Below are 23,725 nucleotides of genomic sequence, written 5' to 3'. Positions count from 1 at the left end.
GGTAATTGAATGGCCGATCCCAGTTCATGCAAAAGGCTGTTGGAATCCTTGGCTGTTTTTTAAAAGCTCCTGCAAACTAGTAAACCAGCCTAAGAGGCAATGATCCAACCTCAAACCTCCCTAGCTTGTGTCGCTGCAGGAGTTTTTTTTAGGCCAAGGGGCATTATTTTTTAAAGTTTCCCTTTCACAGTCAAATAAAATAAAATAAAAATAAATTAATGTTCCATACTATGATCGGTAGACCAGACTTTTATAAATTGACTACGGGAAGGTGCCTAATCCTGAGTCAGACAATTAATCTGTGTAGTTCCGTATTGTCCACTGATTGGCAGCAACTTTCCAGGTCTGGTAGAGGTCCTTCACATCACGTACTGTGCATGTCATAAGCACTATCAAGTTACTTCCAACTTATGGTGACCCTATTGATGGGAAAATACTGGATGTGAGCAGAATAAAAAATTAGCCTCTGTAGAGGGTGGGCCCCAAGAAAGCCATTTAAGTAAGGAAACGAGATTAGTCACCTCCCAAGCCACATTCTGGATTCCACTACAAAGGCAGGTATGCATAACGGCGAATTCCACTATTTAAAATGGGTTTTTTTCATTCCGAAACCAATTTGCAACATTGATCCTGGTGCGGAAGGGGCCAGAGATTAGCCACTAGCCAGAGTCTACTTCCCAAAACCACAAAGAAACTGTTAGAGAAACAGGGGAGATTAGATGCTCAGGTAGAATTCCTGGAACAAGTTAGAGGCCCTCTCCTCCCTTTTGGGGGAGAGGCAAGACAATGTAGGGGATGATGTGGCTGGGAGAAAGAGAATAAAAGCCAGCTGCGCCTGGCAGAAAATTGAGCTCACCTGAGAGGTGATCTCCCTTTATTGTGCAGTAAATCAAGGGTAGTCAACCTGTGGTCCTCCAGATGTTCATGGACTACAACTCCCATGAGCCCCTGCCAGTAAATGCTGGCATGGGCTCATGGGAATTGTAGTCCATGGACATCTGGAGGACCACAAGTTGACTACCCCTGCAGTAAAGTATCCTATCCTTTCTATCTACCTGTCTGGTGACTCTACTTCAAAAGTGGTGATTTTATAACACGATGAATTAATGACCCCTACCCCCCGCCAGCTGATCTTTTTAAACTGGTGATGCCAGAGACTGAACCTGGAACCTTCTGCATGCTCCGTCACTAGACCAGTGTTCCATTCCCAAAAGGGGTCCAGATGTTCCAGATATGCTACTGTTTTTTCTCTTGGATGGCTATAGTGACCACATGTTTGGGGCTCAATACAGTCACTGGGCTGCAAATTTACAAGCTCCAACCTTTCTCTGTTTCCCTAACAGGCTTTGACAATGCAAGCTCTTTGAACATGCATTCAGTGGCTATAGCTAAACAAGCAAAGAGGATCCTTATTGAGATTTTTTTTAAAGGAAAACAATCCATGTGACCTATCTCGCATTTCTAGAATGTGATGGAAGTCAGACTCAAAAATACATTAGAATTAATGCCATATTTGAAGTGCAGTCTGAAAACAGAGCACTATGTCTTTGGCCCCCATCGCTACTCCATTATTTCATTTTCCAGCAATGATAGATTTCCCTGTCTCATTAGTGATGCAGTTTGTGGATTCATATAGATTAACTATGATTCTGTGTGTATCAACTTTTATTTTAAAAAGGAAGAGCCCAGGATGTTTATGAAAAGCAATTTCCTCAATGCCAAACAGTTTAATAATAGCTCCAAAGTCAACGGCATTCAGACTCATTTATTTTGAGCTACATTTCCAATGTATGACGGGTCAATAATAAATATATTTCTTTGATGGAAGATTTTTTTAATGCTTTATTGGGTTGCAATGGCTTTGATTTACAATGCAACGTTCATTTAACTAACCAGGAAAAGAGTACATCAGCAGAGGATTTAATACAAATGATCGTTTTCATTTGGAGATTGGGAAATGATATAGCTACAAATGTCTCACGTTCAGAGATCAAATCTTTCTCGCAGTAAAGTTTTCAGATTTCTGACATTCAGTGATGTGTGATAGGATGAAAACAACCCATTGTTGATTGAAATGTATGTGGTTTAATAGAGTTGTGCCTTTTAGCTCTGGGAAGCATGCAGCACTTGCCGAGAAAGACATGAAAATTGCAAATATTTATGAAAAAGTAGGGCTTTGCTTCTCAGCCTTGGGCTTTTGAGGGCCTAGGTGGCCCAAGCTAGCCTGATCTCATCAGAACTTGGAAGTGAAGCAGGGTTAACCCTGGTTAATATTTGGATCGGAGACACCAAGGAATGCCAGAGGAAGGCAGCCCTTTGCCTTAGCTGCACTGTGCTGGCTGATGCTCAGTAGAGCTGCTGGAGCAAAATTGGAGAGGAATAGGCATGAGGCTGAAACTACTATGTTGCTTCTGGTGAGAACCTGAAAGTGACACCAGCTCATTATGATTATGTTGGATAATGCACTTTCAATTTACCTAGGTATAAACTTTACCTAGGTATAAACTGCACAGAGCTTTTATTCCAATCCCAGGTCGATTCAGTCCCTGCCCTCTACACAGAATGCGATTTCCATTTGGATTTGGGGCGATTTAAATTTTCCTTCTGCAGCAAGAAGGATAGATCCAGAGTGACTCTACCTTTATTGTGCGGTATCTTAGAGTGCTTTTAACGCTCAATATTTTTCAAATCTGGATTGGGAAAGCAAGTTCCGTGGTAGAGAACCTCTGATAGGCCACACCTGGTCATGTGACAAGCTTGCCTTAAAGGAGAAGCCCCTAATTTCTCTCAACTTTTGTCCGTCCTGGATTTTTTCTCCCTTCTCTGCCTTTTTCGATCCTCCCCCCCCCTCCAAGAAAAGAAAGAGGCTCCCTGCTTGGCTCCTCTCCCCATCCTTCAAGAAAAGAAAGAAAGAGGCTTGGTTCCCCCCCCCCGGCTTCTGAGCCTCCCTAACCACGTGCAGAACACTTTCCTGTTTCAATGGGGAGGAGGGGGAAGAGGAAGACCCGAGTTCAAAGCAATCTGAATTCAACAGGATTGACAGTGGAATAAACAAAGTAAGTGCAGACTCTGCCTACATAAGAAAATCCAGCTGCAAAAGTACACTGTGTTTGGGCTAGGAATGAGTCTTAGGCTGCTTTAAGGGACAGCCCTGTTTCTAAAATGTATTAGATTTTCAATTTGATGTTTTTGGGAAATGGCACAGCATCCTTTTAAAAGGATATTGAAAAAAAGCTAGCTCCCTCCTCCCCAGACAAATCTTTGTTTCCCTACTCTCTGCTCCTGCCATCATATGCACTATGATCTCCATGACTGAACAAACCAGAACTGTTGGCATCTATCTGTGTCCATATGAAAGGGCTACAGCTGGTAAGCTAATGAGATGGAAAGAAATAATTCACTTTGGATTTAGCCCCTCTTGCTCTCGTGCATCACTCCAGGCATGGTTTTTAATTTTTCTGCATGAATGAGGAGAGTATTATTTTATTTTTTTTTAAAAACAATACCCATATGGCAGTCTCTTGGGAAGTTCTCCTGCTCCAGCCCCATTGAAAGAAATGGGAGTTTATTTCAACAGGCTGCTTCAGGAGACCTTCAAATAGACCCAAATGTATGGTTTAAGTTTGTCTGCAAAAGGAAAAATAAAACTTTTCATGGTTGCGTTTGTGCTTGCAATGGAAGACATGAGAAAGGGACCTATCCATCCTCCTTGTCTTTTCCTTGGTCCTTGAGGATGTCTCTTCTTAATAAAACTATTTTATCCTATTAAGCAGCTTGGTGCTTCTCACTCTTGCATATTTTAGGTCTGCCAGCATTTTGCAGGGGATTTGAAAGTGAAGAAGCAAGAGTAAAGAAGCAAGATAGGAATAGTGTTCTTCTACCAAGGGACTACCTGATAGCAATGTAGCTCAGGCCTCCCATGTGTGTTAGTGCCACTATGAACACAGCTGTATAACTAAAGAAGAACTATTTTTAATACCCTGCTTTTTACTACCTAAAGGAGTCTTAATATGGTTTACAATCACATTCCCTTCCTCTCCCCACATAAGACACCCTGTGAGGCAGGTGAGGCTGAGAGGGCTCCAAGAGAACTGTGACTGACCCAAGGTCACCCAACTGGCTGCATGAGAAGGAGAAGTGAGAAATCAAACTTGGCTCTCTAGATTAGATGCCACCACTTTTAGCATTACTCTCTGGCTCTCTGAAGTTATATGTCAGCCTCACCAAAATATCTGATTGGCATATTCATTGGCTGGACTCATGAGTTTCCATGGGGATAATTTCATTCATTAAGTAAGATGGGAAGCAATACCACTGGAAGTGGATTGGCAGAGCTGAATTACATTTAAGTCAAATTCAGAAAGCGAAAATATGTAGGCAGGATAAGTTCCAGGGAGATTTCCAGTAAAAGGGTTTATTTAATCATGAAGAAAGCTACTACTTCCTCGAAAGACTCTGAGAGCTAACGTTGGTATCCTGCTCCTCTACATGTAACCAACTGGTTGACCTTGAGCTAGACACAGTCTTGTTAGTGCTGTTCTGACCAAGCAAGAATATCAGGGCTCTCTCAGCCTTACCTACCTCACAGGGTGTTTGTTATAAGGAGAGGAAGGGAAGATGATTGTAAGTTGCTTTGAGGTAGTGAAAAACAGGGTATAAAAACCAACTCTTCTTTTCCTTCTCCTTTCTTCTTCTTCATCCTCCTCCTCCTTGACTCCCTAGTCAATATATATCATGTGAGGTGAGAACCTCTGACCCAACTTGTCTTACACTTCTCATGTAACGAGGGCCTCTTCCTTCTGCGTCGCAGGTTAGTCCCTGCTCTGACATGAAGACCAGTCAGAGTCACCTCCTCTCAGCCTAACCTGTCTCACAGTCACAAGTTTTGTTCTAAAATAGTTGGAGGGAGGGCAGGATTCTGGGCCTGGACGCTGGGGACCTGGACAGCCAAGAAACAGTTTAGGAAAAGAACATTCCTTTTTACTGACTGTTTTCATAAACAGAGGGGCTAGAACCTTGGGTTTTCAAATTAAAAGAACACTTCTGAGAAAGCTGAATACACATTCCAGACAAATGCTTCCCCTCCCGACCTGACCCATCTTAAGCTGGTGTAGCAAAAGCAATAGATACACCCATGCAGCTTACATGGCAACAATCTTCCTAAAACTAGACAACTGAAGCAAGCAAAAGAGCATTTTCTGTCATTTTTTTGGCCCCCACCACTCTGCCCACTCTGTAATCTGTTATTTTCTTTCCTTACCCATTATCTCTAATCAGGAGAATAATGGAGATTCCATTTAAGGTCTCCACTGCCTTTCCCTCCCTAGTTTTCTTGCAATAAACAATTTTCCCCTGCTCTTTTTTTTCAGCATTGATCTTGCCTGGATGTTCAAAGACTCTTTTTCGAAAATAATTTCTCTGTGTTATTACGTGGAAGCCTCTGGCTGGTAATGAAGATAAAAAAGGGAAAACCAGGGTTCTTAACCAGAGCATTAAACTGTGCAAGCCCATAATTGGGGACTGATGGGTTTCTTTGTTCTCTTTCAGATGTAGGCCCTGGCAAATGATGATAATCATTTGCAGCTATTTGTTGACACAATTCCTTGTCTGTGCCGGAAAGGCACCCCATTGTATATACTCAGGGTTTAAACCTACAGCGCACACACTCTGCTCCATTGTTGGCCAATGCACCAATACACACACCCTTCAAGAACCCCGAGGGATTATATGAATTCTATGAACTATTCTTCAGTCTTAATTTGCTTCTTTGATGCCATTTTTGCCTTGGCTGCTGTTTCTTCATCCTTCCTGGATCAGCCATGTAGGGGACAGCACCGAATCAGAAATCATGTGGGAGTGCTTCAGAATACTATCTAGTTCAGCCTTTCTCAACTTTTTAACCATTGAAATCCCCTGAAATATTGTTCAGGCTTTGAGAAACCCTGAAGTTGCACAATCGTACAGAATACAGTTGCGTACGTGCCCACCTGGGGCCTTTCCCCTTCCCACCCCCTCCAGGCCCAACATTTTGGGAGGGGGCAGTGTGACTTGGTAACTAAAAATACAAATGGGATTTTGGGCTGTATCAAAAGAAATACAGTGTCCAGATTGCATGAGGTGATGGCACTGCTTTACTCTGCTCAGGTTAGACCTTACTTAGTGTACTGTGTTCAGTTTTAGCCACCACAATTGAAGAAGGATGTAGACAAACTGGAGTGAGTCCAGAGGAGGGCAATGAAAATGGTCAGGGGTTTGGAGACCAAGACATATGAGGTAAGGCTGCAGGAGCTTGGTCTGTTTAGACTGGAGAGAAGATGACTAAGAGGTGATATGATAGTCATCTTCATGTACTTGAAGGGCTGTCACATGGAGGATGGAGCAGTGCTGTTTTCTGTTGCCCCAGAGGGTCAGTCTAAAACCAATGGGATGAAATTAATTCAAAATAATTTTCGTCTTAATATCCGGAAGAAGTTCCTGACAGTTAGAGTGGTTCCTCAGTGGAACAGGCTTCGTCTGGAAGTTTTTAAGCAAGGCTAGATAGCCATCTGACAAAAATGCTGATTCTGTGCATTTAGGTAGATTGTAAATGGGTGGGCAGAAGGGATTGTGTTGGTGCTTGGCTTTTTTGGCCCTTTCTTGCATGCCCAAGAAAATGCCAATTGCCATTTTGGGGTTGGGAGGCGAATTTCCTCCAGGCCAGACTGGTTTGTGGTGAGGCATCATCTTGATATGGAATTAGGGTCACTGTAGGTGGGCAGATAGTTATGAATTTCCTGCATTCTGCAGAGGGTTGGACTAGATGACCCTGGCGGTTCCTTCCAACTCTATGATTCTATGATTCTAACAGGATAAGACTTTTTTGTTTTGTTTGGCATTTCCTAACTAACTCTTATTAGCCTGTCTCTGTGTTTTTATGTTTTGGTGTGTTTATGTGCAGATATATTTTATTCCATTGTCTTACATATCTTTAAACCGCCCGTGGCGCCACGGGCGCCACGGACTATATAATTCGCTAAGAGGGGTAGAGGTGAGATTAGTCCGTGATGAGGAAGGGTCCGGATTGGACCCTTCCTCACGACAGACAATCGGAGGGACCAATCGGCAGGCGCGAAGCGCCTGCCGATTGGTCCCTCCGATTCCCAGCTCCAGGAACTGTGCGCGCGGCTCGCAGTTCCTCCCGGCCTGACGCGGTGAGAGGCGCAAAGCGCCTCTCGCCGCGTCAGGCCGCCGACCCAGGGAGCCCTCGATCCCCAGCTCCAGGAACTGCGAGCTGCGCGCAGTGCGGCTTGCAGTTCCTCCCGGCCTGACGCGGCGAGAGGCGCGAAGCGCCTCTCGCCGCGTCAGGGCGCCGACCCAGGGAGCCCCCGGCAGTCGCGCAAAGCGCGGCTGCCGGGGGTTCCCTGCCTGGTGGGCTGATGTGGCGGGAGGCGCGAAGCGCCTCTCGCCGCGTCAGCCCGCCGCTAACAAAACAAGCTCGCAGCCCCTTCTCTCGCCCACCTCAGCAGCCCCACAGGACAGGGGTCGAGGGCCAGTGGAGAGGCTCTCACCCGCGACGCGGGGTTTTCCCCTCCAGAGTTTCCCGTCACGGACGGCGGGGCTGCCCCTGGTCGCTGACGGCGGGCGGGCGACCTCCCTGCCACAGCCGGCGCCGGCGGGGTTCCCGGCCCAGCTAGCCTCTGGCCGCCGCCTTCGCGTCCCTCCGCCGCCGCGCCTGCTCAGTGGGGGCGGAGGCGGCATCGCTCTCGCCCCAGCAGCTGTCACCGCCTCCGTGGCCGCCTCCCGGCAGGTTCTCCCCTGGCGGCGATTGGCAGCGGAGCCCGCTTCAGCCCGGTGAGGATGGAGACGCCGGCGGCACCCGCGCCGCCGCAGCCGTGGCCCAGGTAGGGAGGGGAGTGGCCGGCGCCGGCCTGAGGCGGCGGGGTGGTGGGAGGGGGGCGAGGAAGACCAGGGAGCCCCCCGCCCATGGGTGCCCCTCTGTGGAGAAAGGGCCCCCCAGGGAGGGAGGGAGGGAAGAGAAGGCTGCCTGGGACTCTGTGGCCATCAGCGCCCCTTCTCTCGCCCACCTCAGCAGCCCCACAGGACAGGGGTCGAGGGCCAGTGGAGAGGCTCTCCTTTGAGTCCAGCACAACCCTTCCCCAGGCAGCCTCAGGTCTGAGGAGTCAGTGCTCTGTGACTCACCAAAGTTTAGGCTGGGAGGAAGGAATTCTGGTAGTCTACAAAATGCTCCAGGACTCCTGTTTTATTCGGAGGCGGCTGCTGGCTAACACAGCCATTTTTTTCTTTCTTCTGCTTAAATTTAATGGCATTTCATTTGTACCCTGCCTCTCCCATGGGGCACCCAAAATGGCTTACATTCTCCTCCTCTGTTTTATCCTCACAACAACCCTGTGAGGTAGGTGAGGTTGAGAGTGCGAGTGACCCAAGATCAGAATGCAAGCTTCCATGGCAGAGTGGAGATTCAAATCTAGGCTCTCCAGCTCGCAGCCGCCGACCAGCCTGCCGCAGACCAGCCTGCCGCTGCCGCCGCCGACAACTTAGGTAGGACCTAGCGCCCGCTGCATTCCCCTGCAGCGGGCTTGATTACTAGTTATATATATTTGTATTTTGAAATGTTTTAATGTTTGCCCTCTAGGGAACCTTACCGGGGTGGAAAAACAGCCCAGATATGTTTAAAATAAAATTAATACATGTACTTTTTAGTATTCATCTCCCTTATAGAAACATGGGAAGATATGTATGGATACCCAGCTGCTAAGTACACTAAAATTGAAATACTGGCAGAAAGTTCCCTGGCAAGGACAGAACAATAATCCAGGGCAGATCTTGTATATAGGGCATGGTATATTTCAGACCTGCAGAGGAAGGCAATGGCAAAACCAGTGCTTTTCACTTGCTTTGAAAGCCCCTTGCTCAAGTCACCATAAGTCAACTGTGACTTGATGACATTATGCACACATACATGCCTTTCAGACATGTGAATCACCATTAAATTTTGCAGGATCACACATGCTAAGCGGCAGGATGACAAAATGAAAATCACCATTTAATTTCACATTATTTGCAGCGCACCTCTGCCCTGGTAGAATAAATTTCAAAATTAAGTAATCAAGTTAAGATTGTCCTCTCCCAGACAGTATTCAAAATTATTTCTCTATGTTCCATTCCATTCTGCTTGCTTGTTGCCTTTGATGGATTGTTTACAATTGCTGGGTCAGAAACAAGTGGCCCACCTCCTCCTCCTCCTCAAATGGACAGGCTTCTTTGATTCAGAAAACCTCCTATTCTTTGGGTCTGATGATTGATTGGCTTTTGTGAGAATGCCTTTCACACAAATCGGTCTCAGCTCCTACAATATATATCTGTTGAACACAATCATTTGTCAGAACAACCCTCCATATCCTGTATTCAGTCATCCCATTTTTTTCTCCTGATATTATTAGTATTATTATTATTAGCCTGGGGGGCTGCAGTTTCATCTGTCCTATCTGAATTAACCATGTGCGTCAATCTTGAAAGCACACAGATTATGAGATTTAAACCTGGACTCACCTCAAGTCTAATTTGGTTCCTGGAGGATTATTAAAACAGAGGAAGGATTTTTCTTTTTGTTAAACAGTCAGCATGATTTGCATATTAATATTAAAATTTTAAGAAATTATTAATATTATGGCATATTAATATTTTAAGAGATTAAGAAGTTGATGTTTTTCTTTCTCTGATTAGAAGAGAAAGTTTCTGTAGAATACACTAAAAAGGAAATATGAGAAATTATTCCCAAGTGACTTCCTGAAAGCCAGGGAGCATCTGAATAAGATTTCTATTTGTTGCATAGTGAGGTTTTCAGTCTTTTCTGCTTCTGATTCCATTCTGATCTTGTGGGCTGCTATGGAACCCCTTTGGTGGTAATTTGCCGATAATTCATTATTCCTGGGTAATGAATTGAATTTTCAAAAGCTCAAACTGTGTAGGGTGTTTTCCGTACACAGAGCCTGATAGAATTTGCAACTGATTAAACTGAACTAACACTGAACACGGCTTCCATCCTGTACCTTTGGAAATGGCCACCGGCTGGACCTCTGAGACACACAACAGTATTATAGTCCTACTTTTGCCTTACCAGGTAACTTGATAAGGAGCTTCAAAGGTATCGTACAAAATGGCTCTTAAGCTCCCCTGCTGAGGGCCTGCTTGACTCAGATGAACCTGCAGTGCTTTTAGGATAGTCATTTTTTTAAAATGGACATTCTGAAGAGATTATGCTTTTTCCTACAAAGTGATTCAGTGAAGGGGAAAGATGCTTGTATTGAATTTCTGCCTGATGTGCAGAAATACCCACTTAAAAGGTGACAACGCTAAGTGCTTTGACACAAAAAGTGAGGGCAAGGGGTGTATGAGCAAGACCCCCCCCCCTCACGGAGCAATGGGGAGAAGCATGGGTGGGCAGTGGGATAGATGGCATGGATTCTGTTTGGACCATGACCACTTTGGATGATGGAGCACAGAATCAGTTTTCATCAGTAACATTTTTAAAGCAGAAATGTTTCTGCATTTTAAAAGAAATTTCCTTAAATGGAAGCAATGATTTCAAAGTCTGTGGAGGGGTGAATCAGTGTTCCTGGGTGAGGCAGTTCACTTGTGGATCTCATCTTGCGCTGATTTATGAGGATCAAGATGCAGGATACCTTGACCTCACACACAGGAGACACTGGCCCCAAAGACGTTCCTGGGAACAATAAATAAATAAATAAATAAATAAATAAATAAATAAATAAATAAATAAATAAATAAATAAATAAATAAATAAACAAATAAACAAACAAACAAACAAACAAACAAATAAACAAATAAATAAATAAACAAACAAACTCCTTGGTTTTTAGGCTCAGAAGAGATGGTTTCTCCTTATGGAGACAAATGGGGAAGATACAAATGACCTTCTGCCTATCTGCCCAGAGAAGCAAGATAGATCATGAGTTAGGGTTATGAAGCTGAGGACATGTGCCTTGCTATGGAAGTATAAAAGTGCAGGGAAGCACATGTGGGAACTAAGCTCTAGAGTAGGCCATGGAGAAAGCAGAGTTGTATGATAGTAAAAAAATTCTTTTAAGGATCTCAGACTATGATGTAAAGCATCTGGCTATTCATCCACTCATGAACCAAATGACAAAGGTTTTTCTGACACACGTGGGAATGCACTGGTGATTGAGAGCTGGGCAAAAGCATAGAGTGGGGGCCTCTGGAAGTGCTTATTTTAGAAGGTGGGCTCCAAATCAGGTACCTTTACATTAGAAAGCCTAGTTGGAACAGCACCTAACAGATTTTTCTTTGCCACCCAGCAATTTTATACCTGAGTGCATTCCTCATTATAATTTGACCACTGAGGAAGACCCCGGGGGGTCAAACACATTTGGTCCATTCTTTATTGGTCTATTCCATGTGTAATTAGAAATATGATTTTAAAAATTATGACAACTATGTTTTAAATATGTTGAATTAGTTTCCTTTTGCAATAAATATTTGAAAATTTAAAAACATTATTTTTGCAGCTCAACCTTTGGATACCTAAGATTTCCTTTTATGACAGGAAAGAAGGGAACAAATAAGAAAGTCTCAGTTCAAACAGGTATCTTCCCTACACCTTCTTGAGAGCTAGTGTGGTGTAGAGATTAAGACCAGCAACTTCTAATCAGGAGAAAAAAAGTTCTTCTTGGGTACTCTCAGGCAAAGTGTGTGTGTGTGTAGGGTGGTGGTGGATCATCACAGGTTTGATAGGGAATTGCCTGGAACAGATTATTTTATTCTGAATTACTGTTGTCAGGCCTGATTCAAGTAAAGGCATGCTCCTGAAGAACCCCAGATATCTAGTTACCTTTCCTATATCAGATCATTCATCTCCTAGCCAGATGTGTTTGGTCAGCTGAAATATGCAGGTCAATAAGATTAGAGCATTGTTGCCTCCATTTATTAAAAATCACTGTTTAAATCCTTAACACTGAATAGGTGAGAAGAATATGATAATACCATCCATTAATTCAACACAGATAATTACAGGAGAACAGTCACATGAATGCATTAAATGTCTCTTACCCTCCAAGTAAGAAGGATCACAAGCAAGGAGATCCCTTCAAGAAGATGGTAATTAATTCAGGCTCCCATATTGATAGGATTGTCTCGATCAAATTTGTCCCACTCAATGGCATAGACATTCTTGAAAAAGAAAAACAATTATCTCATAGCTCACACATCCTCCAAAATTATATCAATTCTGCATTAATACATTCTGTTTTTAATCATAACGGAAATTAGAAAAATAGGCATTACACGTTTCTCATACATACGTTGGCCCTCAACCAATGTGTTCCATTCTTGCACTGTATATTTATTTCTGCCCTTGGCTTGATATTGTTGTCATTCTGGGATCCACATATCTGAGGGACCACTTGTGGCCCTATGCCCCCCGCAGAGCTTTGTGCTTTGCAGGTATCAACATGTTGGTCATGCCCGGCCCCCGGGAAGTTCGCCTTGCATCGACCAGGGCTAGGGCTTTTTTGGACCTGGCCCCTACCTGATGGAATGAGCTCCTAGAAAAGCTGCAGGCCCTGCAAGAATTACCATTGTTTTGCAGGGCCTGCAAGATGCAGCTCTTCCCGCTAGGTCTATGGTTGAGGCTGGGTTATGGAAGACTGTAGGGCTCCCCTAGAAGATACTGCAACCTTTCCATAGGCCATCATATTGGTTGCTCTGGCATACGGAATTCCCTGGCACACTGAGGTGCAGTCATGCTATTGGGAAGAGGGATCTGGATTTTTACCGCCATTGTTGTAATATATGGGGTTTTAGTGTTTTATGTGGGGTTTTTAATATTGTGATCCATCACAAGATGGCTTGTTGTGGGTGGTGGAATATAAATTTAAATAATGAATAATAACAATAATTCTTTTTATGTTGCCTTTCCTGGACCCCAACACGTATCTGCTGATAGGAGTTCAACTGTTTCTGACCTACTAGAGGCCAAATTATACTGTAGCTCCTGTGTTCCTTTCCAAGGCTGTTCTGAGATTCTGAACATACTACTTTCCCATAATCTTCTTGATCAAAAAGATGTTTTTTCAGGCCTGGTCTCTCAATCAAACACCAGCTCTCACCTACACCCCCTACAGCAACTGTTCCCTACTGCACAGAAGCCATGATGATCAACTAGAGGATATATCTGGTGGTACTACAATAACTAATGCTCAAACATTCAGCAACACTTGCTATTTGGATTCACCTGGAGAAAGATGCCATGTCCCTTTAATAGATGCTTAATGGTTGGTATTTGCCAGGCGATGTTCTGTTATCTCCATGCCATGAACATCTTCAGCTCCATATTTTCCATGCTTTAAGCCTCTATTAAATAGACAGGACATTTTTTCCAGGTTGGTAAGCTTATGTTAGAAGAAGCTAAAGGACCCTGTTGTATGTGTACATGCACAAATAAAAGACCTTTCCAAAGTTTCCCCCAAACAGAGAGAATGGTTTACTGGGATAAGGAACTGGAAGATAGAGATTGTTCAGTGGGGAAAACTGGCTATTAAAGGTATAATATCTGGTTTGTATCTGGTTCACCTTAGATGTTGCTTTGCATTCACATTTTCATAAGCAGAGATGGGAATCTTGCCATTCCACTTCCCAGCAGGCCCAGTTCCTTGCTTTGGGAATTGCTGTTATCAGGAGCCTGCAGAAATACTGATTTGGGCTTATCTTTTACTGGCAGAGTTAGTTCAGTATCAATAGTTAATCAATGCAGGATCTGTCAGCCCTTTGAGAAACATTAACAATGGCTGTATCCATGTTACCATAAGGCTTTTAGGTATAATTCAAGACTGACGTATACAAACAATGTCTTTGGCTATATTCATGGCTGTTTTAAAGGAGGAGGAAGATTTGTTTTTCATACTCTGCTTTTCTCTACCATAAGGAGTCTCAAAGTGGCTTACAATCACCTTCACTTTCTTTCCTCCAAACAGCCACCATGTGTGGTAGGTGAGTCTGAGAGAGAATTCTGAGAGAACTGTGACTGGCCCAAGGTCACCCAGCAGGCTTCATGTGCAGGAGTCGGGGATCGATCCCAGTTCTCCAGATTAGAGGCCAATGCTTCTAACAACTATAACCATAGCTGGCTTTAAAACGTATTTTTTTAAAAAAATTCTAGTTTTCTTGGTTTACTTTTAGGTCTAGCAGCAACAGAACCTTGCAATCAAGGTAGGGAAGGATTTTCCTCCCCAGTCAAAAGGACCTCGGCCTCCGCAGGAGAGTATTATTTTGCCCAGTTTCTCAAATCACCTTCAGTCAATCATTTCTACCTTGATTTTGCTACTGATGGAACCACTAAACACTGCAGAGGAATTTGGGCAGTGTTCTAGAAAGAGCACACACAAGTGCTTAAGTCCGTATTGACCAGTCGTTGAAATTTACAGAGAAAAGAGAGTGCCAGCATAAACATTATGCAGAGATCCTGGAGTTGTTTTCATTGGGGGTGGGAGGATTTATTTAAGTCACCAGTTTACAGTGACTGTTTTGGTGGGCAAGCAACAAAGTTATAAGTGACTACATTTAATATAATCAGGTTCAATCTAGCAAGTGGAGGAAAACCAAGGATTAAGTTCATAGCGTTTACTTGACATTGCTTTACTTGTTCCATTGTACCTATTGTGCATGGATGATGATGCTGGCTTGTGTGACAAAGATCCCGAATCTCTAGAAAATATAAATTGTGCAGGCACACAGCTAAAGTTTGGACCAGGTCACTGCAGGCAGGGGATTGGGGAGCTAGCTCTTCAATCACTCTTTGGTTTGTCAATCAAAATAGGACTGCTAGTGTGGTTATAGGCACTTTATAATTTCATTTAAGAAAAGCAAGTTGGGATATGAGGATAGTCCTCTCTCCATTCCTGCATGGTTCCAATCCATACTGTGACAGCATATGCATTTTAATTTTCTAAAGATTAGTGTAACTCCATGATCTTTGCCATAAACATGTCCTGCACCCCAGAATTCTCATCAAAATTCATTCTAAATGGGTCTGTATTTTACCCATGCTCTGAGTTTGTTAAGTGCCTTTCTCCCCTGGCTAAGTAGACAGGGAAGGTGACATCTCCCAGCAGAAGAGTTAGCCAGCTGCTTAGATATGCAGATAACCTAGTCTAAGAAAGAGCAAAGGAGTGAAAGTCACACCTGAACTACGGACTCTTGAAAACCAAATGGTTAAATGATACTTCCCTTGGATTCAAGTGGGTAGCTGTGTTGGGCTGAAGCAGCACAATAAAACAAAATCAGAGTCCAGTGGCACCTTTAAGACCAACAAAGATTTATTCAAGGCGTGAGCTTTCGAGTGTAAGCACTTTTCGTCAGACAAGGAAAGACAGGATATTTGCCATTAGTGTGGGGAAATAATGAAAGTTTCTTTCAAATCCTTGCACAGATTTGCTATGTAAATCAGAACATGGGAAGAGCCTTGCTGGATAAGACCAATAGCCCATCTAGTACAGCATACTGGTCACGCAGTGGCCACCAATCCCTCTGGAGTGCCAAAAACAGGACAAAGAGGCTGAGAAGTTCCCTGACATTCCCTCTTGGCACTAGAATTCAGAGGTTGGCTGCCTCTGAATGTAGAGGTTCCTCTCATGACTAGTAGCCACTAGTAGAACTATCCTCCATTAATCTCTCTAATCCCCCTTTAAAGCTGTATATTCCTGTGGCTGACATTACACCCTTTGGCAATGAATCACTCTCAGTGTAAAGAAGTATTTCCTTTTGTCCATTCTGAATCTTTTGCCCATCAACTTCATTAGATGTTCTCAAGTTCCAGTTGTCTCCTTTCTAAACAGAAAATTCCCAGACTCTTCATGTGTTTGTCATAGGGAAGAAGCTCTTCCCCTTAACCACCTTGGTTGTTCTCTGCTGTACTTTTTCTAGCTTATCACTGTCATTTTTGAGATACAGTGATTAAAACCATACACAATATTCCAAATGAGACTGCACCATGGAAATATACAGGGGAATTATAGTATCAGCGGTTTTATGTTCAGTCCCTTTCCTAATAATCCCAACAAAGAGTTTGCTTTTTTCCCACCACTGCAGCACACTGAATTGGCATTTTAACTGAGCTGTCCACCGTGACCCCAAGATCCTTTTCACTCTTAGTCTCCGTAGGTTTGGGCCCCATGAGCCTGTACATGAAGCTGGGATTTTGTTGTTCCAAAGTGCATCACTGTACACTTACCAACATTGACCTTCATTTGCTACATTGTTGCCAGCTCGCCCGATTTTTGGAGATCCTCTTGGAGCGTTTCACAGTCGGCTTTGGGTTTTGCCGTTGTGAATAATTTTGTGTCATCTTTAAACTTGGCCGCTACATTACTCTCCCCTAGTTCCAGATCATTCCTGAATAAATTAAATAGAAGTGGAGCTTGAAAGAGCTGTTATGTCACAGAACCCTTAATTACTCATTCCAATCCTGTCCTGGACTTAAAATGTCTAGTGAAAGGTTAACATAATAGGTTGGAGGCTCCTAAAGAGACTTTGAACTAGGGCTGAAGCTGAGGTGATAAGCATCACATTGTATGAAAGCAAAATGAAGCGGTCTTTTTGGGATCCCAATGCAAACTGAGTCCAGAGATGTTTGCACTCCCAGCCCCTCCCTCCCATCAGCTGTCCTAGATGTTCTACCTTTTCCTCCTTTGCATCATCACAGTTTTGCACCTGAAACAGACAGGAAGGGCTCAGCTGCAGTCTATTCCTTGGGGTTTCTCTTGGCCCTCTCCTCCATTTGTTTTCCTGTCACCAGCCAGTCATGTGTGAAATCAGACAGAGGTGAGGTCACACAGTGTATTTTCTTGGCAAAGAAGAAGCCCCCCAACCCCGCAACTTGCCTGAGGCTGGGATGTCTGAATTTGAGCTGCTAGGCTCCATACAAGGTCAGCCTGGGGGGAGGGTGTCTTTATTTGCACAGCACATTAGTGGAGTAACATTACCACCCTGATTCCAAAAGATAGAATCATAGAATCATAGAGTTGGAAGGGGCCATACAGGCCATCTAGTCCAACCCCCTGCTCAATGCAGGATCAGCCCTAAGCATCCTAAAGCATCCAAGAAAAGTGTGCATCCAACCTTTGCTTGAAGACTGCCAGTGAGGGGGAGCTCACCACCTCCTTAGGCAGCTTATCCCACTGCTGAACTACTCTGACTGTGAAAAATTTTTTCCTGATATCTAGCCTATATCGTTGTACTTGTAGTTTAAACCCATCACTGTGTGTCCTTTCCTCTCTTCTTGTACTTCTGGCAGCCAATGGAAACAGCATCCTGCCCTCCTCCAAATGACAACTTTTCAAATACTTAAAGAGGGCTATCATGTCCCCTCTCAACCTCCTTTTCTCACAGATCAATCTGTGAGGATGTGATTTAGTGCTATCCCTGTTTATTTGCTACCTGGAAAGCCCAGGCATACCTCGGAAGCTAAGCAGGGCTGACCCTGGCTAGTATTTGGGTGGGAGACCTCCAAGGATTTGGATGGAGCTTCTCCAAGAAACATCAGGGGTCATGACCCAGAGGCAGGCAGTGGCAAACCACCTCCAAATGCCCCTTGCCTGGCTGCCAGACAAACTTCGGATCTCCTGCCTACACTACACATGCCATAAGATAGATAAATAAATAAATAATACTGCTCCCTGGATTCAAAAGCCTGGATTCAACCCAGTGTTTCATACAATGGTGTTCTGTGGGTCTTAGAGGAACTTCGGATTATTTGCTGATTGTTACTGAACATGATTCTTTCCGTTTTGGAGTCAAGGCTACACTTTGCATTGCATTGAGTAATACAAGGGAGAAACTGTTAGTCTGTGCGAACAATTACAGTGTGACTGGTGGGAATTTAAAGCAATTTAGCATTCCACATTATTGTTTGGGTGCAAAAAGATAGAAATCCCAGCTGGAATGTGATAATGTCTAACCCTACCCATGCAATCCTAAGCAAAGTTGCACCCTTGAAAATACATTAAAGTGAATGAAATTAGAAGGGATAAGCCAGTGTAGGATTGAACTGTAATTTCCTCATTTATTTCAAACTAGATTCAGCCAGTTTGTGGTTCTTCAGTACCATGCCTCTACTAATAGTCTGGGAGAATTGATCTAACATCTCCCACCCTCTGCACCCTCTGGGATATGACTGACATATAACCCTCATCTTGAATAAATCAGTAATTTAATTAGGGAGGGGAATCAGGGACAATACACAAATAGCAGACTCTTAAATGAACTCAGTGTTTCACAGTAAGTATTTGCACAGTGAATCCCCCCAGTATCCCCATTCGGCCTAACCTTCTTCTGGTGCAGAATCTGCTGCCAGTTGCTGGAGTAGATCTGCCCTCATCAAGGGGCCTTACCTTTCTCTGCTTTGCCTTGTGGAGGGAACCTGTTAAGTACAATGGCAGGAGAAGACACTGTTATCTTGCAAGAGTAAGAGTAATAGAGTCCCTCTGCTTTCCCTGGAACTTATCCAGAAGCTGTCAATTCTTTATGCTGTCCCACTCTTCTGCCCTGACTTAATGAACTCTGGTAGGCTAATGGCCAAGTCTGTTGTGTTTTGGAAGCTGGGATTTCCAATGCTCTAATGTACACAGTCCTGTGTATTTCAAGCCCTTCTGTCTGGGTGAATGTAGAACAGCTGCCGGTTTAGAGTTGCTCACATGCCAGGCATTTGAGTTGTACTTCTGGCAGAAGGAAGTTTAGCCTGTAGAACTCAAAGTGGGAGGAAAACCAAGCTACTGGGCTCAGGTGGGTTTTCATGGCCTGTTCTGCCTCCTGTGGTTGCGGGGTCAAATCTACTGAAAAGCAGAGTAAGACATAATGGGTCTTGTCCCTGGCATAAGGACAGCTCTTTGGGTTGGCAGCCTTATTCATGGCTCTACATTCCACCCCTGCCCACTGCAAAAGCAGATCCAGAATACTTTTTTAAAATTTATACTCTGCTTTGTTTTCCAAGGCTGACCTAAAGTGGCTTACAAATTCATTCTCTCCTCCTCTGTTTCATCTTCACAACCACCTAGTGAGGCAGGTTAGCCCTGAGTCTGCTTCAGCAGAGAGGGCAGTTTACAAATTTAAAGAAATAAGGTAAAAATAAAAATAGACCAAGAGCAAGGGATTGGCTGCAAGTGAGTTCAGTTAGCTTCTATGGCAGAGTGGAGATTTGAACCCTATCCTCCCAGATAGCAGACCAACTCCTAACCATTATATCACATTGTTTTTCAAACATGTATTTTCAAGCTTTCCTTGTAAGCCTGGGTTTATATTACATGTGGGTCTCAAGAGTGCCATGCTGCACTCCCAGAGGCTCAGCTGTATGTGGCTGGCCTCTGGCTATGGAAGTGAAACAGCAGGAAGCCTTAAGGTTGCCATTTAGATGACCAGAGCCCCAAGCATGTTTGGGGACCCTCCACTTTTGGAGAAAGGAGGACTTGATATTTGTCTGCACTCCAGCCCGGTCTGTTGACTTTGCTGCTGTCTGGGTGACATATGCCAAGGAGGCAGTCTTGGCCTCTGTGCTTGGAGAGAGCCAAACAAACAGAGGTGCCAAGAACTGCCTTGGGAGGACGCAGGCTGTAATTGAGGTCATTAGCTATGCTTCCTACCCTCCCTTCCCCTTTGCAGAGTGACAGTGGTGGGCTTTCAATAAGCAGACACCCCTTCTACACAGCACTTTAAAATCATTGTGTTTAATTGCCTACCTTCATCTCGTATAGAGTCCCCCTCCCCTCCCTCCTCCTCCTCCTTGAATCTGCAGAGCTACCCATCTCCTCTCTCGCCAGGGAGCATTTCAAATGGCAGCGTGTCTGTTTAAAACTAAAGTGAAAATTTAATGACTACAAAATACCTCTCTATTCATCAGACAGCATGTGCCTGTGGAGGGAGGGAAACACAAAGAGGCCTAAGGGAATATTAGATACCGTGGGGACCGAGTGGCTGCTGCATGTAGACTAAATGTTGATTTGGGGATAGGGGTGGGGGAAAGGATTTGGAGTCTTTTAATTCCTGCATTAGCCTTGCACTATAGATAGGCGGCCCTAGTCTTGGACTGTGTGTTGATTAAGCAGAGTGGATTCTGCTTTCTGGCTTCTGCACTTGCCCCTGTTAATGTGGATTAGAAACCCCTTTAGTTAGAAGCATCCGTTGAAAGCGTAAGAAAATCCACTTCTCTGCATGCTTGAATTACCCTGACTGGGAATACACATAAAGCCCACAAATACTAAATGCTACAATTCTAAATGCTACAAAATTTAATAGATCTTGGGAAACAAAAATAGCTTTAGGATACCATCATGTTAGCCTCCAGAAGTTTTTTCGCATAGCCATATTTTCCTGTGATTTCAAGGGGACTTCAAAGTTGGGTCATGGCAGACCTTCCTTGGAAATTAAGAAGAAGAGTTGTTTTTTATACCCTGTTTTTCTTTAGCCTGAGGAGTCTCAAGGCAGCTTACAAACTCCTTCCCTTCCTCTCTTCACAACAGGTACCTTGTGAGGTAGCTAGGGCTGAGAGAGTTCTGAGAAAGATCTGTGAATGGCCCAAAGTTACCTAGCAGGCTGCACATGGAGGAGTAGTGAAGAATCAAACCTGGCTCTCCAGATTAGTGTCCACAGCTATTAGCCACTACACAGTACTGGCTCTCTAAGACCGTTTACGCACTGGAGGTTTCATGCTGGGCTGCAGGCTGGAATTTTAGTCATGGCAGATTGCCCCACCTCTTCCTGTACCCTCATGGGGGAGCATTTGGTCCAGTGCACCTCATCCGCCCCCGATCTGTGCTCCTGCACAGGAGGTGGGCAGTGAAGTTCCCAGTGCATAAATGCCAGCCGCGCTACATGGCATGCAGAATGGTTCTGACCTGCATTGGATGTGTGTGTCTGAAAATTCTGTTCCCAGCACTTTGGTTTATTGTGAATGAGGAAATAGGCTGTTCCTGGAATGGTTCTACGGAGAAGTGGATAGCAGCTGCAATGTTTGTTTATATTGATAAATGAGGTTTTCCTTCTTGATTAATCTTCTCTTTACAAGGCTGAAGTGAATTGGTCCTCTTTGCCATCATGATTTTAGATGAACAAATTAAAATTCTTTATTGAATCATTTATATTGGTCATTTTGTTTGAATTTGCAATAAAGCCCCGTGTAGGCCTAATGTCAATTAATTGTTTCCTTCAAGATGGATACCCAACAAAATGCCCTGAAGGCCAGTACTGGCACAAGCATATTTTTATGTTTTAGGTTTCATAGCATCCCTGTGAGATAGACTGACATTGTTCTCATTGTACATACAAAGAACCACAAATAAATTCCTTATGTTTAGTAAAACCCTTATATTTATCTTTTTTCTTCTCTTTTTGGCTTATTTTCCTCCCTTAGCATACCTGAGGAGAAAGATAGTAAATATTTACCAGGTGATATATATGGTCATACTCTGGTGCTGGAGAAGACTCTTGCGAGTCCCTTGGACTGCAAGGCGAACAAACCGGTCAGTCCTAGAGGAGATCAGCCCTGACTGCTCCTTAGAAGGACAGATCCTGAAGATGAAACTCAAATACTTTGGCCACCTCATGAGAAGGAAGGACTCCCTGGAGAAGAGCCTAATGCTGGGAGCGATTGAGAACAAAAGAAGAAGGGGACGACAGAGAATGAGGTGGCTGGATGGAGTCACTGAAGCAGTAGGTGCAAACTTAAATGGACTCTGGGAAATGGTAGAGGACAGGAAGGCCTGGAGGATCATTGTCCATGGGGTCGCAATGGGTCGGACATGACTTCGCACCTAACAACAACAACAACATATGGTCATATCACCTGGTAAATATTTACTATTTTTAAAAATATATAAAAACTAGCTGCTACCCCATTTGGGAAATCTTTCCAGAGCCATCAAGAAACCACAGAGTTACATGAAACCCTGGTTGAAAAAGCCTGCCCTAGAGTGACCCTCAGTGGTACAACCCCAACACTTCTTCTCAGATCCCATGACTAAACCCCCCAAGAAAATGGGGCCAAAAGGAAGCCTGTCAACTCCCCATCAGGTCATTTAAGCCCAAGAAATCCATCCCTACACTGTTACGCATGGCAGGATCCCTGCCTTATGCCTTGGCACACTGTCTTCTATAACCAATGGCACCCCACAATAGTCTAGGCTTAAGCTAAAGCCATGACACTGCTAGGGTCAGCCAAGCCAGGCCAGACTCCATCTTAGAAATCTTGCTCTCTGCCTCAGGTTTGGAAATCCAGGTGCCTCCATGCCCTACTCTCGACCCCCCCCCCATTGTATTTCTAAGTGAGTGGACTGGCTTCTTCCTGTTTGCCTAAGGGCTCCTAGGAAAATCCTTTGTCTTGCAACATTTTTCACACTTGGCCCCTCTGCCAGGGGATATTTCCCCCACATCCTGCCAGCTAGACCTGATGGCTCTCTTCCTCAGAGCCATTAATACCTTTATCCAAATCCATTTACGGCCATCACCCCCCCCCCACTTGGCCAGGTATTGTCCTAATCTCTGGGGACCCTGGAAACTTCCAGCACATGCTTACCTGAGCCTTGTCACATAGCCCCCTTCCCAAAATCCTATAAAAACTGTGGCTTCACACAGCCACTCTGAGTGTCTTCCAACCCGGGACCTCCCACGCTGGTTCGTGCTCCTTCCTCTGACCCACCACTCCTTGGACAGGTAACTATCAAGCCTTCCACTCTTCCTCCCCCTTCTCTATATGTCTGCTTGTATGTGTGTTAGCTATTTGTGTGTACTTCTGTTATTTTCCTTTCAATAAAAGCTTATATTAACATTTTACCATTTAAATCTGTGTTTGCCTTGAGTTCCTACAGGTGGAATAACCCTCGTATACAAAGGTAACGATCCGATAACGCTAAGTTACCCCCCTCTCGCAGCATTTGAGCTAATATTCCCCACAAGCTCAAAGACACGTTTTAGGACACGTGTCCAGCAATTTGGGTAACAGATTATGGTGGATCTCGCGGGCAGTTGCCCCAGGCTTACTCGGGAGTAAAGTGGACGCACGGCACTCTCCAGTAACCCGGACGTAAGGGGAAAAGCCCGTTTGAACTCTTGGCATAAGTGTGTGAATGTGCTCTTGGAAGTGTGCTTTCTAAAGGGGTTGGCCTCTCTCTCTCTTTTCTACCCTTTTGCTATTGTTTTGCTCCTGCTGGAGATTAGTTTCCTTTAAGGCTAGGAACACCGAGGCAAGGTTTTCTTAGGCTTAGACGGGCGGGTGGACGACACGCACCCAACAACAGTTTTCTTTAAGGCTAGGAACACCGAGGCAAGGTTTTCTTAGGCTTTTAGACGGGCGGGTGGACGACACGCACCCAACAACTAGGGATTAGCCAAGCGTAGGAAGGCGTTAGACAAAATTCCTCTTAGCTGTAGGAAGGACCAGGAAAATCCCCCTACTGCTAAAATCTGTGCAAGCAGAGTCGCTCTCTGTAGCACAAAATTGCCCTGCGGCCGCAGGAGTTGGAGTTTCAAGTGTCGGGAGTGGCACGAGAACTCAAGCGGGCTTTGCGAAGCTCAGATGATCCAGGTTTTGGTAATTTTCCCTGTGTTCAGGAAAGCCAGGGCGATCCTAACCGAATAAATTAGCCGGTACCCTCAGGTTTTCTTGGTAGTTTTGTCCCTGAATCGAGAGAGCCCCGGCCATCTCGGT

At 44.4% G+C, this 23,725-nt stretch overlaps 1 long non-coding RNA gene across 1 annotated transcript in view; it reads right to left on the bottom strand.

Moving 5' to 3' along the window:
* Positions 1–8,586: 8,586 nt before the first annotated feature.
* LOC143836282 (uncharacterized) overlaps positions 8,587–23,725 on the bottom strand; it is a 49,700-nt gene continuing 34,561 nt past the window's right edge. Inside the window, exons 3-4 of the long non-coding RNA XR_013230564.1 lie at positions 12,088–12,207; positions 8,587–10,723 (exon numbers count right to left, since the gene is read on the bottom strand). This is a non-coding gene — a long non-coding RNA (uncharacterized LOC143836282). The remainder of the gene's footprint in view (positions 10,724–12,087; positions 12,208–23,725) is intronic.

The sequence above is a fragment of the Paroedura picta genome, chromosome 4, assembly GCF_049243985.1.
Source record: "Paroedura picta isolate Pp20150507F chromosome 4, Ppicta_v3.0, whole genome shotgun sequence".
Lineage (NCBI taxonomy): Eukaryota > Metazoa > Chordata > Lepidosauria > Squamata > Gekkonidae > Paroedura > Paroedura picta.
This window is presented reverse-complemented; position numbering and strand designations above follow the sequence as displayed.